Source organism: Tachypleus tridentatus, chromosome 5 (assembly GCF_004210375.1).
Source record: "Tachypleus tridentatus isolate NWPU-2018 chromosome 5, ASM421037v1, whole genome shotgun sequence".
Classification (NCBI taxonomy): Eukaryota; Metazoa; Arthropoda; class Merostomata; order Xiphosura; family Limulidae; genus Tachypleus; species Tachypleus tridentatus.
Window position 1 is genome coordinate 39,487,786 of NC_134829.1, and position 17,681 is coordinate 39,505,466.

Sequence of the window (17,681 nt, forward strand, 5' to 3'; positions counted from 1 at the left end):
AATCCCTATCACACTAAACATGCTCGCCCTTTCAGCGAGAGAGGTGTTTTTATAATGTGGCGGTCAATCCCACTATTCATTGGTATGTTTTCGGATTCAGATAGCTAGAAACCTGATTTCAATACCTGTGGTGCCCAAGGCACAAATAACTCATTGTGTAGTATTGTGCGTAATCGCAAACAAACAAATTCTTCCCTGATATTCGCTGTTTAAGAACAATAATAAGGCCCACTTGTTTATGGTATAAATGCTGTAATGTTCTTGTTCAATTATGTTTTAGTTGTTGTTTTTTTTCCCCCTACATACTTATGGTTAATACACTCAACTCGTAGTACGAGGATCGCGAGTTCGAATGTCCCTCGCACCAAACATGGTCGTGTGGGCGTTATTATGTGACGGTCAATCCCACTATTTGTTGGTAAAAGAGTAGACCAAGAGTTTCTGGTTGGTGGTGATGACTGGCTGCCTTCCCTTTAGTCTTCCACTGCTAAATTAGGAATGGCTAGCACAGATAGTCCTTCTGATGACTAGCTGCCTTCCCTCTAGTCTTACACAGCGAAATTAGGGACGGCTAGCGTAGATAGCCCTTGTGTAGCTTTGCGTGAAAATTCAAACCAAACGAACATATTTGTCCCTAAAGAAGAAATAAGAGAAAGCCATGTTTAACATTTTAATTCATCCTTTAATTGTATAATTAACGAATTTAACAATAAAAACATACCCGAGTTCAAAACCTGCCTGAAACTTCAGCTTGTTTGAAGTTAAAGTTCCTTACATTTGAACACCTAATTGTACAATTTTAACATTGTCGTTATTCGTGTAGTTTTGAAACATATAAAAACTTAAAAGCTCTTGCATTGTCATCTGTTTTAACTTCATCGGTTGTTCGAATGTTGATACTTTAGGTAAAAAAAACTGTCTGTTACAGTTGTGTATTGTCTGTGCTTGGTGTGGGCGCTAGTTACAGAACTTAAGGAGCTTAGAATATTGCATCTTCCCACAGAGAAATTCTTGTATCCCCGGGGCTGCAAGTTTGTGTAACCTGGATGTTACACTGTTTCAAAAAACGTGCCTTCTTCAGTAGTCTTCGAGCTATATGTTTTGATATTTAACGTATTCTGTATAAAAAAATATACACACATGCAACTAATAATTTGTTGTCAGAGAATAATTACTAATGATTTGATACATGTTACACTGCGAAACGAGTTAGTTTTATAAAACTTGGTAACAAGTATTTGATGGATTTACGTGAGTAATACAGAACATTCAACAAGGAATTGCGTTTCACATGCAGGGTGAGAAGTCTCAGATGTTCATCGCTTTTGCCAGGAGACATAAGTTCAACAGGTAGATGGCACGCAGACAGAAAGAGTGAGTTATTCAGTTCTCTGTACTGAAGTAACAGGATAGACTGAGGCAACCGAAATACATCGAACATACAGATAAGAAATGACATAAGCTGTACATTCCACCTGTTTAGAAGTTTAAAGCAACGGTAGCCAGTTTGTGTCTCAAAGCCTGATTTGTTTTTACCTAAACGAATTAACAGAGTATTTATATGAAGTTCGAACTAATAGAGAAACTAAAACGAAATACTTTATTGAAAAACCAACGTTCGTTTGCAATTAAGGGTGTGTTTTTATTTGTATGTTTTTGTTAAGCATAAGCCACGAGCGCCGAAATTCGGATTTTAGCACTATTAGCCTTCTCAATAATCTATAGCTCGCCAGGGCCAGGTAGTTAAGGTACTCGACTCGTAATATGAGGGTCGCGGGTTCGAATACCCGTCACACCAAACCTACTCGCCCTTTCAGCCGTGGGGACGTTATAATGTTATCGTCAATCCCACTATTCGTTGTTAAAAGAGTAGCCCATGAGTTGGTGGTGGGTGGTGATAACTAGCTACCTTCCTTCTAGTCTTACACTGTAAAATTGTGGACAGCTAGCGCAGATAGCCCTTGTGTAGCTTTGCGCGAAACTCAAAAACTAACAAAAAACATTAACCTCTAATCCACTGGGGGGAGGGCGTAAAAAGGTAAGAATGATTATGATGTTTATTAATAAAAGTACAAACAGAAAAGGTTCTAAATAAGCTTCTCGGTTTAACTAAGTATTAATAATCTCTGATCTGGAGCATCTGGTTATTTGTTACTAAAGCAAATCAACTTATACATTAATGAAATTAACTTCGTACAGTAATACGACAAAAAATACACAAATAATGAATCAATAAACAAGAAACTCATATCTGTGATGATTATAATGAATTGAATCGTTAGTTAGGTTTTCTAACTGTTAATAATATTCTAAATCGTAATTCCAAGGAAATCTCTCACGGTTATTGCAGATTAGAGATTAAGGTTAGGCTTAAATTTTGATACAAAGCTCACGGTACAAGAGATAATTCTTTTAAATCTAAAAATGGTAATAAATCAAAAGAATCACAAATATTATAACCAGTAATATTAACGAAACAAACTTTAGATAAAGGGTGTGGCATTGGCTAAATAATAGGCCTATTTCGTCTTAGTGAGCAAGATATAAATCTTTCTTTCATGATTCGCTTCATTTTGTTCCATAAATACGCTCATCGCTTTAGTTTCATAATTGCGCTATAAAAACCACTGTTAAATCCAACTAAAAGAGTAGTTCAAGAGTTGGAGGTCGATGCTGTCGAGTAGCTGCCTTCCATCTAGTATATCAACTCAAAATCGGTGACGGATATGGACGAATACCCTTTTGGGTAACTTTGCGTAGAAAGTCTGAAATAAATAAGCACCCCCCAAATAAAACAACAACATAAAACTATTTGTTTGCTTCTGTAATTAACTCAGTTTACAATATACAAAAACTGAGCACAATCATAAGTATTCAAGAAGATTCAGTGGTGTACAGCCATCGGCAAGAACGGATCAAAAGTATATATAGGAGGCTAAAACAAAATCACAAACATCACTAGAACACGAAGAATTATGCCACTTTCCTGTCACAGATTATTTAGGAAATCTTACAAACAAATGTAGTACAGTTAGGGGATAAGTTTTCTGTTTCACAAGTTATGGTTCTTAAGGACTTCCCAACGTCAGATCTGTTGTTTCACATGTTATGGTTCTTAAGGACTTCCCAACGTCAGATCTGGTCACATCTAGTATAAAGTACAACAGTGAGTACTTGGCTTTCAGACAACAGGTATAATAAATTTGTTGTTTTTATGCAAAGCTACAACTGAAAAAGAGAGAGATAGCTATGTGACAATTTTGTCTACGAAGCCCTCAGTCTCCAGCTAGGACAGCGATAAGTTTTCGGATTTACAACGCTAAAATCAAGGGTTCGAATCCAGTCGGTAGACACAGTACATAGTCCGATGTGGCTTTGCTACAAAAAAAACACAAACACACAAAACCCTCAGCAGAATTTATTTCTCACAAAGATCAGTAAACAGAGAAGTACTTCTCGGACACGAGACATTATATGTGGTTAATTTATTGCTAAAGCGTTCTTGTTCAAAAACCTACGTCCAAAACGCAGGGAATTATGGGATATGAATACTTGAGTATTGTTTAATGTCCAATAAACACTTAATTAACAGATACCAATTATCCAATAAAATGTGCCAATAAAACATGTCTACCAAATCCCTTGATGCAACTCTAATGGGTTTTTATTCTTCTAGTTTGCTTAAATTTGGTCCTGGAAGTGATGTTCACGTGCAATGGAATATCTGTGAGAATTAGGTTCGTTGCAGTGAAAACAAAGCTACTGGACATTAGTGCGTAGGCACAGATTGGTCAGGATCAATGAAGGAAGTACTTTCTAGAGAAACACGTGGCATGAAAGAGCATTATTATAAAGTACAAATAACCTTCAGAATTAACAGTGAAAGCAAGCTGTGTGTGGTTCTCCAACCACAACATCAACTCAGTTGGTGTGTTTATGTGATTACAGTGAAACAGTTAATTAATAATTTAAAACCATCCGGACCTATATATAACGTACATAGAGTGTTTAGGTGCCATAATTAACGGACACACTTCCATGTGAGGACTCCATCATGAGGCTTAGTGTTTATCGATAGTCACAAAGTCCCGAGAAAATAATTAGTGTTCACAGTAACACATATCAAAGTTAACAAATTGTAAGTCAAGTTTTGTAGTAGGCGCTGATTCAGTTTTAAGTTACTCCAAAGGAGGGAAAATAGAAGTCTTTTGTTTACACTAAGTTGAATCAGGAACACTGTTTACTCATGCTGGCTCACACTAAGTTGAATCAGGAACACTGTTTACTCATGCTGGCTCACACTAAGTTGAATCAGGAACACTGTTTACTCATGCTGGCTCACAGTAAGTTGAATCAGGAACACTTTACTCATGCTGGCTCACAGTAAGTTGAATCAGAAACTCTGTTTACTCATGCTGGCTCACAGTAAGTTCAATCAGAAACTCTGTTTACTCATGCTGGCTCACAGTAAGTTCAATCAGAAACTCTGTTTACTCATGCTGGCTCACAGTAAGTTCAATCAGAAACTCTGTTTACTCATGCTGGCTCACAGTAAGTTGAATCAGGAACACTGTTTACTCATGCTGGCTCACACTAAGTTGAATCAGGAACACTGTTTACTCATGCTGGCTCACAGTAAGTTGAATCAGGAACACTTTACTCATGCTGGCTCACAGTAAGTTGAATCAGAAACTCTGTTTACTCATGCTGGCTCACAGTAAGTTCAATCAGAAACTCTGTTTACTCATGCTGGCTCACAGTAAGTTCAATCAGAAACTCTGTTTACTCATGCTGGCTCACAGTAAGTTCAATCAGAAACTCTGTTTACTCATGCTGGCTCACAGTAAGTTGAATCAGGAACACTGTTTACTCATGCTGGCTCACACTAAGTTGAATCAGGAACACTGTTTACTCATGCTGGCTCACAGTAAGTTGAATCAGGAACACTTTACTCATGCTGGCTCACAGTAAGTTGAATCAGAAACTCTGTTTACTCATGCTGGCTCACAGTAAGTTGAATCAGGAACACTGTTTACTCATGCTGGCTCACAGTAAGTTGAATCAGGAACACTGTTTACTCATGCTGGCTCACAGTAAGTTCAATCAGAAACTCTGTTTACTCATGCTTGTTCACACTAAGTTGATCTAGACTCAATATGTGTTACATTGACTCAAATCTGAAGTCTCTGGCACATAGTGTAGGCTGATTCAATTTTACACGTACCTGTTGGTGCTCATTATGTTAATCACTAAACATATATGCTCGAGAATATAAATCACACTGACTTCCCTCGAGAAGCATGTTTTACAGATGCTGGTTCACAGAAAGTGCAAAATTATTCTGTATTTGCAGCTCAATATGATGGAATTCTTCATATCTTTGCTTTACATGAGATCTAAACAGGAACGAATCTCTAATAAGGCATCTATTGTATAGTTATAGTTTGTTTTGGAATTTCGCACAAAGCTACTCGAGGGCTATCTGTGCTAGCCGTCCCTAATTTAGCAGTGTAAGACTAAAGGTAAGGCAGCTAGTCATCACCACCCACCGCCAACTATTGGGCTACTCCTTTACCAACGAATAGTGGGATTGATCGTCACATTATACGCCTCCACGGCTGGGAGGGCGAGCATGTTAAGCGCGACGCGGGCGCGTGGCCATGCCAGGCCTATAGTTATAGTCTAAAGAGGTGTGACTTAATTTTTACACTGTATATTAGATCTAGTTTAAAAAAACTTAACTCATTAAGTCTAATCTAACAGAGACCCCAAAGTGGACGTAATATAGAATTTCTGAAAATAAACAGTTCCCTAAAAAGTGTCTAATTCATACTGTCGTGAAAAAGTAAGGTACAAACTCCTGAAAAGTGTTTAATTTTCATGTAGTGTTGAACGTTTGAAGAGCAGTAAGTATCTGAAAAACTGTTAGGTTCGTACTGTGCACGAGATTTGACATTCACGAGGATAATTCCAAAAAGATGAATGCTACTAAATCGTAAGTGTATTATTTAATATCATATAATGATTATTAATCACAATATGATTTGATATAACTTTGAAATAATAGCGAACCTTTTGAGAATTTAAAACATTATGTCAAAATCTTAATTTGATATTTTGTTAAAAACATGCCTGTATTTCTTTTGTTTCTTTTCTACTACCGTGTTTCTCCGATAATAAGACCTACCCATAAAATAAGACCTAGTGTGATTTTTGGGGATAGTTTTAATATAAGCCCTACCCTTAAAATAAGCCCTAGTTAAGAGTGGCAGGAAGAGGAAAAAATAAAAAAAAATTAATTTATTAATTAGTTTAATAATTAGTTAATTAGTTTGTTTAAGTATTAATCAGTTAGTTTAATAGTTTAATAATAGTTTATTTTAAATGGTTAGTTTAATAGTTTTACTTTGTAACTTCATGTTTTAATATATCAAAAATTATTAAGACATCCCCCGAAAATAAGCCCTAGTGTCATATTTTGGAGTGAAAATTAATATAAGCCCTGTCTTATTTTCGGAGAAACACGGTAATCACATTTCAGTGGAGTGTCTTTTCTTATTCGTCTAGTGTAAACGAATGAACGGAATTGCGTCATCTACTGCAGAAAGAAAGAGAGAATAAGTAATTGTTCGAACAGCACGTGCTTTTATATAAATTGGTTGACGTCACTTCTCTGACGTTAGTGCTCTACGTTTTAAACAAAACATATTGTACCCAGCTACATACGAATGATTGGAGTGACTTTAGCTATTGCTTTTCAAATCATATTAGAATGATAAAAATGGAATTAGAGATTGCACACAACTTGTAATGTAGCAATACCTCGCATTAAAATTAGGTAAGTGGGACTGGTAACGAGATTAGATAGTGGCTATTGTTGGCAGGTATGTTTATGTATGTGTTATTATTATTATCACCAACAGAAGTGCAGTGATGGTGATTTTTTATCAACATGTCTGCAAGAAGAAAGTGAAGCATCTTTGGTGGAAGAGGCTAAGAAAGGATCAGTTGATTTTGAAGAATATAAAAAAAACACACACCAAAAACAACAACATATTTAGGTCTACCATTAATAACTTTGTACAATTTCCCTAAGAAAAGTAATAGAAAAGGAAGAATTCGGTGTCATAAAGACTGTGATCCCTTCGTGAAACTGAAAGGATACTACTGGGCACGACGGGAATTTTTCTAGCCCCCACCCCCGTAGCTTCTCAATTTTCACCAACCCCCCTGAACCAAGCGCGACTTAGTGGTTAGCATATCAGACTATGGATCCGAAAATTCGCGTGGGTAGCGCTCTTCTTCTGAACAATCAAGTTCCGCACTTTGAGGCTGTGGGTGCGTTATAAGTGTTACTGTCATATTCAACTATTCGATTAGAATAGCCCAGGAGTTGGCAGTATGTGTTGTTGTGTAGGTGCGCAGATCATCCTTTATTAACGTTACGTGAAAATCGACAGAAACGTAAAAAAAAAAAAGAACACCAAAACAAATGGCTAGGTCCTCATCGGTTTTTTAACTTACTGTTACGTACGCATAGTATATTGATTACTGACGCAAAATATACTAAAATATGCGAACAGATTCCGCTGTTTTCTGTCCGAATACCACTTGGCTATTTCTTAGACTCAAATTATCATATAAATTCTTTTATTACAGTTCTTTGCTTGAAACATTTAGCTTGAAAAATATATCAATCTTTTTTTTTCGCTTCTCTCATAATAGTTTTCAATGCTTAACAACAAATATTTGAGTCAATCGTGCCATATTTCATCTCTAAGAGAAACATATCATGTGTTTCCTCAACTCCACTGAAATATTTTATGGAATATACAATGACTTATGATGAATCCAATGGCTTCGTCAAACCCAAAACTGAAAAGAACTGGAACAGACACAATGGATTTCTGTCGATATTGGTTCAGTATAATGTTTGTAGTTGTCTTCTCAAACTTTGCATGCTAACATAGTAAGCCTGTTTAAATTTCTTTGTGTGAGATGAATGTGAATTGATACCCAGTAAGATCTCTACATTGGAGAAGGCGTTACAAAGAAATACGCCAGGAGAAAGTTACCGCATAGTGACGAAATATAACCAGTTTTGATTTACCGAAACTGTTTCAGAAACGACCAATAAATTGAAGAATGATGAAGATGATAAAACAAACGTGCTGAAGAACATCCGTTACAGTATTGGCGATGAAGATGATGAAAAACAGGTTGTATAAGGTAGACGAATTCAGGACTTTTAAAATGGTAGTACATTGGGGTAGTAAGATTTAAAAATGTTGCGAACTGTGTCATTCACGACTAATCGGTGAGGATGATAATGAAGAAGATGGAAATTTAGAATATAGAAGAAGTGAAGTAGAAGAAGACGAGATTCGAGCTATGGTACAAAACAACGAAACTGGTAATGACGAAGAATAACATTGTTAATTATGTAAGGAACAGGAGGCAACAAATAACGTGTGATGTTGGTTGATTTCCTAACAAAGAGTTAAAGTTTTAGTTGATTGGTTGGATGACTTCCTAACAAAGAGTTAAAGTTTCAGTTGATCGGTTGTGTGACTTTCGAACAAAGAGTTAAAGTTTCAATCGATCGGCTACAGAAAGGACCGTTACTGACCTGAATTGTGAGAGTGGTTAATTCTGGAGAGATAAGAAACCAAAACGACCTCTATATTCATAGAAGAACAACACCCACAATAGAATACTCTTCAGATGAAGCCACGGAAAGTTCTATGTTTAATTTCAACTTTTCCAAATCTCGCACGGATTGTACTTCGTTACCAAAAGTTGTAATGTTGTTCCGTTATTGATATTTGAGCTAGACAAAGCTAATCATGCTCAAAGTAACTGTGCGTCAGTTAATACAGCTGGTAAAAGATATAAATGTCACAGAGGTGTGCATCGCTGTTTTAACCCGTTAAAACACGCTAGTTCTCTGATGGTAAGCCCTCAGTAACATAGCAGTATATCTGCGGATTTACGACGCGAGAAACCGAGTTTCGATACCCGTAGTGGGCAGAGCACAAACAGCTCATTGTGTGTCTTTGTGCTTATTAATTCAAAACAGTAACATCTGACGGTAAATATTTACGAAAAAATTTTCATCACAATCAGCTGCAAACGCGTGGGGCCCAGCATGGCCAGGTGGTTAGGTCGTTGACTCATAATCTGAAGGTCGCAGGTTCGAAACCCTCTCACACCAAACATGTTCGCTCTTTCAGTCGTGATGGCGTTATAATGTTACGGTCAATTCCACTGTTCGTTCGTAAAAGAGTTGACGGTGGGTGGTGATGACTAGTTGCTTCCCTCTAACCTTAAACTGCTAAATTAGGGATGGCTAGCGCAGATAGCCCTCGAGTAGCTTTGCGCGAAATTCAAAACAAACCAAACCAAACCAAACCTAAAGAGGAAGATGTGAACATTAATATCCTTTCTATTCTTACATGTTACTCGAAACCAGATCGTTTTAGCGAATTTGTTTCGTTAGCCACCTAGTGCTTTAACTGGTGGGCGAAGTAGAGATTTATTCACCATCAAGGTAACTGTGACTGACTAGTGCCAAGTAAAGATATAAACACTCTCGCAACAGATGGGCATATTCTCAAACAGATTTTTTACTGACAAAATAAAAATTATGTATCTCAGAACGGATGGTAGTTAACAAAGATTTTAACCTGAAGATGACCTAGGAAGGTCGAAACGTTGTTCTCTGTTTTATTAATAAAAGTGTTGATACCCATACCGGCCGTTCTGAGATATATTTGTATGCCAAGTGGGTTTCTTGTCATCAAGATTACCCTCGTAATCTGAGGGTCGCGGGTTCGAATCCCCTTCACACGAAAGATGCTTGCCTTTTCAGCCGTGGGGGCGTTATAATTGTGCGGTCAATCCCACTATTCGTTAGTAAAAGAGTAGTCGAAGAGTTGGCGATGGGTGGTGATGACTAGCTACCTTCCCTCTAGTCTTACACTGCTAAATTAGGGACGACTAGCGCAGATAGCCCTCGAGTAGCTTTGCGCGAAATTCAAAAAACAAACAGCACACAAAAACAAACTCTATAAACTAACATCACGTTATTTTCCATGTACGATTTACATATGCTAAAGTTTGTAGCATACGATTTACATATCGTTTCATAAATCGTAAAATTTGTAGCATATCTTCCATAACAAAAACTAGCTGTCTTTTCACACTACCTAAATTTTGTAGCATATCTTCCATAACATAAACCAGCTGTCTTTTCACACTTCCTAAAGCCCAAGACCAGATATAAGACTGTTTGAGAGCTTATAAAACTGTTGTATATTAAGTATTATTTGTATTAACCATCTGTAGTAACCATTATAATAAATTGTATTGTTGTTTGTATGTTAAAATATATTTGTGTTTAGAAAAAGAATTGTGGATATCATCCTTTTTGGTAAGTACCTTATATTTCATTCATAACAACATTTAATTAACTTTTAAATTCAAATTTAAAATTCCGGTTATTTATAATCTTAATACATAGCACATGTGACGTAATAACTCGGAGATTCGTCTGAGATAAATCATAATACATAACATTTTAAACTAAACAAACTGGATTGTTTAGAAATATCATTTACTTTAGTGGATTAAGTAGATACGAGTTTCTGCTGAAATGGCGGAAAAATTGTTTTATGTGTTAAAGCATAATCATAGGAAAGAGCAGCTGCTTCCTGTAGTGTTTCAGTTTTCTTTTCATCCATGTAAGTTGTGCAGTCGTTGCATGCCCAGCATTTAAATTCCTTAATCAGACATAATTGTTGTAGTTTATCAAAACTTGCCTACATGCATAGAATTACACAATTGATCAAATTAAATCTATTTTTTTTCTTGCCGGATCTAAGTTTAGTCTAATTTCCATATTTTTCAGCCTAATTTCTTTCTTGGCTTTGATACAAGCTTGTTTCTTCTCTTTTAAGGCATTGATAAGGATTTTTTCGGCCTCGAGAGGTTTACGTTCTTTTTCTGCTACGATACAAACTTGTTTTTTTTCTTTCTTGTCTTCGATACGTTTATTTTTCTCTTTTAGCTTCGATACGAGATTGTTCAAACTCAATTCGTTTGAGGTTTAGCTGGATTTGTAAATTATCTTTATCAGTAAACTCTGATTAGCTAGGCCCGACATGGCCAAGTGTGTTAAGACGATCGACTCGTAATTCGAAAGTCACGGGTTCGAATCCTGGTCGCACCAAACATGCCCCTCCTTTCAGCCGTGGGGGCGTTATAATGTGACGATCAATCCCACTATTCGTTGGTAAAAGAGTAGCCCAAGAGTTGGCGGTGGGTGGTGATGACTAGCTGCTTTCCCTCTAGTCTTACACTGCTAAATTACGGACGGCTAGCACAGATAGCCCTCGAGTAGCTTTGTGCGAAATTCCAAAACAAACAAAAACAAATCATCACCACCTACCGCCAACTCTTGGGCTACTGTTTTATTAACGAATAGTGGGATTGGCTGTTACATTATAACGCCCCTACAGCTGAAAGGGGGAGCATGTTTGATGCTACGGGGATTAGAATTTGTGACCCTCGGATTAGGAGTCGAACGCTTTAACCACCTGACATTGTTAAAGAGTTAATAAACTGAAATTGATTCACAATAAATGTATAATTAATTATATTTAAAAACATCCATTATTCATCGAAATACTTAGAGTGAAAACACAAAAGTATGTTCAACGGGAAGCTCGAGGGAATATAACACAAATCTTGGTTTCGATACCTGCAACGGAGATATCACAGATAACTCATTGTGTATCTTTGCATAAAAAAAAAGGGAACACGTTTAACTTGAATAAAATCAACCATTTTCTAAACTTTATTAAAACTTAGTCACTGTCATGCTTCAGTTTTATCTTTTCTTATTTCAGCACCGCACGGCCAGGTGTTTATAGCACTCGACTCACAAGCTGCGAGTCGTAGATTCGAATCATCGTCTCACCAAACGTGCTCGCCCTTTCAGCCGTGGGAGCGTTATAATATTACAGTCAAATCCATTGCTTGTTGGTAAAATAGGAACGCAATAGTTGACGGTGGGTGGTGATGACTAGCTGCCTTTCCTCTTGTCTTTTACTGCTACATTAGGGACTGTTAGCGCAGATAGCCCTCATGTAACTTTGCACCAAACTCAAGACACATAAAGGCCTAATAAAAAAATGCATACATACATTTAAGAAATATTTTAAGACAAATACGAAGGTACCGGAGTAATATTGAAGCATGTTAGTTACAATTTTTTATTCAGTAGAGCGTAGGACTTTTGATCATTCAAGAATAAGGAAAGTTTAAGGAGTGTCTGTGAGTTTTCTTATAGCAAAGCCACATCGGGCTATCTGCTGAGCCCACCGAGGGGAATCGAACCCCTGATTTTAGCGTTGTAAATCTGTAGTCTTGCCGCTGTGCTAGTGGGGGTCAGGAAAGTTTAAGGAAACCTTAATTTGGAATATCTTAAGCACTTTGTTGATTTGTTCAATGTAAAACGGAATTGAAGTTATAAACAATTAATATTGCTATTATTGTATGCTAATTCGTACGATATTCACAAATAAACATCAATTTGAGCAATGTTCTTCCTCTCTATGAACCTTGCCTGGGGATATCGAAAGAACAGTTTGAGATATAACGTAAACCAAACGGTTGGCTGAATAAACTTTCTACTGAGAAAAACACTCATTAGTTAACATGAAGTTTCTAAGACAGAAGTTCGATTTAATAGTCTCATATTAATCTATTTTTCTATTCTTACGGTAAGAATATTCAATGGTAAATTATACGACTGATTTATGTTCATTTTTAAAACACAAATTGCTTACAGCAAGAAGAGTTTGTATCAATGAAATGATGAATCCTGCTATTGTATATTTATTTTAATAAATGTTTCATTTTAATATATATTTAGAAATGCATGTAACTTATATTGTTAAATGTGCATTTCAGAAGCTCAGCCTGTTCTCTAAATTTGTAGAAGGCTCTCGAGCGTAAAAATAAACAATATATGTTTTCCGAAAGCACTAGCGTATATTCAAATATTGTTGCCAAGTGAACTTTCGAAAACTTCGCCTTAAAGCTTATAAAAGGTAATAAATGCAACGTGGAGAGACAGTTCGATAATTTTCGGAAGCTATACTTGTGATAAGCTATTATTAATTGGTAGTGTACGGATATTTGACCAGGAACGTTCATGTACTTCGAACATTACAAACCGTCTAATTTCAATGAATCAACTTCGGACGTTAATATTTCTACGAGGACATTATATGCCTTCATCGAAGAAAAGTAAGCTGGTAAACGGCGTGAGACCAGCCAAGAATAAGAGGGTAGATAGTTTATCAAGTCAAAATTAATCTGCTCATCGTGAACAGTTGATGAAGTATTCAGTTTCAGACCAGACAAATGATTTAGTGTTGTTTATAAATTTTAAAACTTTTGTATACAATCATTATTTGTAATAACTGTTATTACCAACAGTTATTGTATTGTCATTTGTACAACAAAGTATATTGATGTTAAGAAAGAAAATTGTATGTATCAGTCTTGTTGGCAAATAACATAAAGTTGATACATATCGACATTCAATTAATTTCTAAATTCAAAGTATAATTTCTGGTTATTTGAAATCATAATACAAATATACATAATGATACAAAATAAGTCATAATTCAATTTATATTTATCAGTGCCAACAAGATTTGGCATGTCTGATTAATCAAAATTTTAATTAGTCACCCTCCCTCGAACAAAAAGGTATAACAAAAGTTAATTGCTTGAAATTACCAAAATTTTAAATTAAGAAATTAAATGGTGAAAAATGAACTAAAAAAGTGTGTTATTGCAATACTAGTCTATGATAATTTGTTGTCTGGGGGAAGCATTAGTGGAATACTCTAATGTCTCCAATAGCTAATCAGTGTGTTTGTTTTTTGAATTTCGCGCAAAGCTACTCCAGGGCTATTTGCGCTAGCCGTCCCTAATTTAGAAGTGTAAGACTAGAGGGAAGGGCTGAAAGGGCGAGCATGTTTGGCGCGACGGGGATGCGAACCCGCGACCCTCAGATTAGGAGTCGCACATCTTAACACGCTTGGCCATGCCGGGCCGGGTGCTGATGACCAGCTGCCTTCCTTCTAGTCTTACACTGCTAAATTAAGGAAGGCTAACGCAGATAGCCCTGGTGTAGCTTTGCGCGATATTAAAAAAAAACAAACAAACTTTAATAACGACATTTTACTTTCAACAATAAAATATTACATAAACATAAGAAGGAAAAGTTTTGTAAAAGACTCATGAACGGCGAGGAAGGGAAAAAAGGAAAAAAAAAGAGAAGAAATATAGGATAAAAATACATTTAACAATTATTAAACTAATATACATGACTAACGCACCCACGATTAGTGAGTGGGATGGAGTTCAAACCCGTGACGCACAGAATACAAATAAACCACCTCGCCATCTTAGGCCTAGTCTTTTCTCTACCCACTTAGTTACTTCTTCTTTGGTTGCTCATAAAAAAATGGTTGCTTTCATCATACCAACTAATAATGATTTTATTTACGTTGCCATTTAAGAAAACATATACTTATCTGTTTTGAAGTAAGTATTTTACCGTTACCGATCAAAATTGTCGCTAGTGAAGAACAGTTTCATAACTTTCTTGAAGAAATATATTAATTTGCTGAATTATCAATATATCCTCGCAGTTTGTAATAAAAAAGGAAGATAAACAGTGTACGACACACTGTCAAAAGTAAAACTTGAATTAGCTGTCGTTAACATCTTTTAAGATGACAATATTTTGAACCTGCAGAATTGATTGAATGAAAAAAAAAGATTAGCTAATAACTTCCCATGGCTGCAACTAGGTAGCGCTAGAAATTTTTATTTTTAATTTTTGCGCAAGGCTACACGAGGGCTATCTACGCTAACCGTCCCTAATTTAGTAGTACAAGACTAAAGGGAAAGCAGCTAGTCATCACCACCCACCGCCAACTCTTGGGCTACTCTTTTTCCAACGAATAGCGGGATTAACCATCACACATAACGCTCCCACGACTGAAAGGGCGAGCATGTTTGGTGTTACAGGGATTCCAAGCAGCTACCTTAACCACGTGACCAGCGATAGAGGAACATTAAAATAAAAGTGGACAATGGTTTAATTCCGAAATATGTATATAAGGTTATTTCAATTTGACCTTTATCATTACAATGTGACCCGGCATGGCCAAGTGTGTTAAGGCGTTCGACTCGTAATCCGAGCGTCGCGGGTTCGAATCCTTGTCGCACCAAACATGCTCGCCCTTTCAGCCATGGTAGCGTTATAAAGTTACGGTCAATCCCACTATTCGTTGGTGAAAGAGTAAGTCGCCCAAGAGTTGGCGGTGGTTGGTGATGACTAGCTGCCTTCCCTTTAGTCTTACACTGCTAAATTAGGGAAGGCTAGCTCAGATAGCCCTCGTGTTCCTTTGCTCGAAATTCAAAACAAACAAAACAAAAAACAAACATTACAATGTTTTATTTTAAAAAGGGGTATTTAAATATGAAAATTTTAAGACATTGAACAACTGTTGATCATGGTATTTTGTAAAAACATATTTGAAAAAAATAATGAATAAATATCACTTTTATTTTGTTCACTGATAGAATATTTTTATTTGTACACAAAATAATTATTATCACTAAAACCCTCAGTTTAAGTCACTTGTAGACAGCAACAATGTTATGTTATCTCAAAGACAAATTTTACTATCAGTTAAACTGCTAAATATTTACAGTTTGGTTCCGTGTCTGTTTCTGTTCTTCAGTTTTTCAGGGCAGGTTTTCGTCGCTGATTCGTTGGTTTCTAGGAAAAATCATTCATTTCAACGATGACATATAATATCTCTTTCGCTTCGGCCTCGATATTTACTTTGGCAAAACTGTAATGCTAAAACTTGTCATAAAAACGTAATTTAATGCCTTTGATAATAACCAAGTTCTGCTTTGCACCACGTGTTTCCTATTACTTACCAAAAATACTCTGGTTTATAAGTTACGTTGTAGATGTGGAAGATATCCTTTAAGCCTGTAGGTATTTAGCGTTGAAAGAAAATATAACCATTAGGCCTAGACATCTTAGTATAACACACTCTTATGATTGGTTGATAAAGGGTCATATGAAACATTTTAAATAACATCTCTGAAATTTGATTCACTAATTTAATTAAATAAGTATTAGAACAGATCCTTTAGATTATTATTATAATATTATATTCTAGAAACCAAATTTTGTGATTAGATATTTTGGGATCTTTAGTCTACCTTCAGTGACAAACAAATGTGTTGTTTCGTTTGGAGAAAAAACTCATTTATTTTCATCAAGAAAAGTGGAATAACAAAACGAATTTCGTTTGGTGTCTAACAAACTAACGCCACCATGCGTTAAAAAAAGAAGTAGCTTCTTACCGCTACGTAACCAGTAGGTTTCCCCACCTGAGTGAGTGTGTGTGTTTTTCATTTATAGAAAAGCGACATAAGTGTATCTGCTGTGCCCACCGAGGAGAATCGAATCCCTGATTTTAATCTTTGTAAATATGTAGATTTACCGCTGCCCCATCGGAGGCCTTCCTCACGTGACGTCAGACGACTGCAAAAGAGTATAACTTACAAACACACTTGGTTAATTTATATTTCTTTCCTCTTACGATAAGACTTAAAATAAATTATTAAACATGCCCTACATGTTAAGAGAACTGCTTAATTTACAAACAATGAATATAACAAAACGACTTTTTGGTGTGTGTGTGTGTGGATGAAACATAAGCTAGTACAAGTAAGTCAAGAGCAGTTTTGTTCGACTTGTCGTGTTTGAGGGTATATTATTCGTCACTAAAACTACCAGTGTACAACTTTACACACTATCGTTGTGATGACGTCAAAGGAATCGCTCTTAAAGACGTCATTGTCAAGGCTGTTGATGGCACCTGAATCGATATTTTACGTTTACACCGACTGATAGAATTAATCATCCACATCCGTTTCCTTTCATCCTGTCTGCTAATCCTTGGAATGACATGAAAAAGCCTTTTGTGTGAGTAGCAAGTAAGTATTATTTTACAATTGGTCCCCCGCGGCCACAGCAGTAAGTCTACGGATTTACAACGCTAAAATCAGGGACTCGATTCCTCTTGGTGGACTCAGCAGATAACCCGATGTGGCTTTGCTGTAAGAAAACATACACACATTTTCGAATTTTTCCTTCGTAGGGGGTCTTCTTATGTTTTTAGTTAAATATATTTTGCCAAAAAAGGAAGAAAGACATTTTTCAAAATCTACAGTTTTTATTGTTATTTTTTACTCACCGAATCAAAGAATCGGTTAAAAACACGCAGTGATTTGTAGCACACGCGTGATTAAACTCCTGTCACTAGCCGGTTACTAAAATTATTTTATTTGAGAATTTCCAGAATGCTCCTCTCTCGCTAAAATAAAGAATGCTGGAAAACAGGTCAATTTTATATTAAGAGAAAATATAATTCCTTTATATGTTTCTAACATTCTGTTAAATATATCATAAACTAAACATACAGTACAATAATTATTTCTTTGAATTGCTTATTTAAATAGGTCTAAATTGCACAAAAATAAAACAGCGGTAAGTCTACGGTATTACA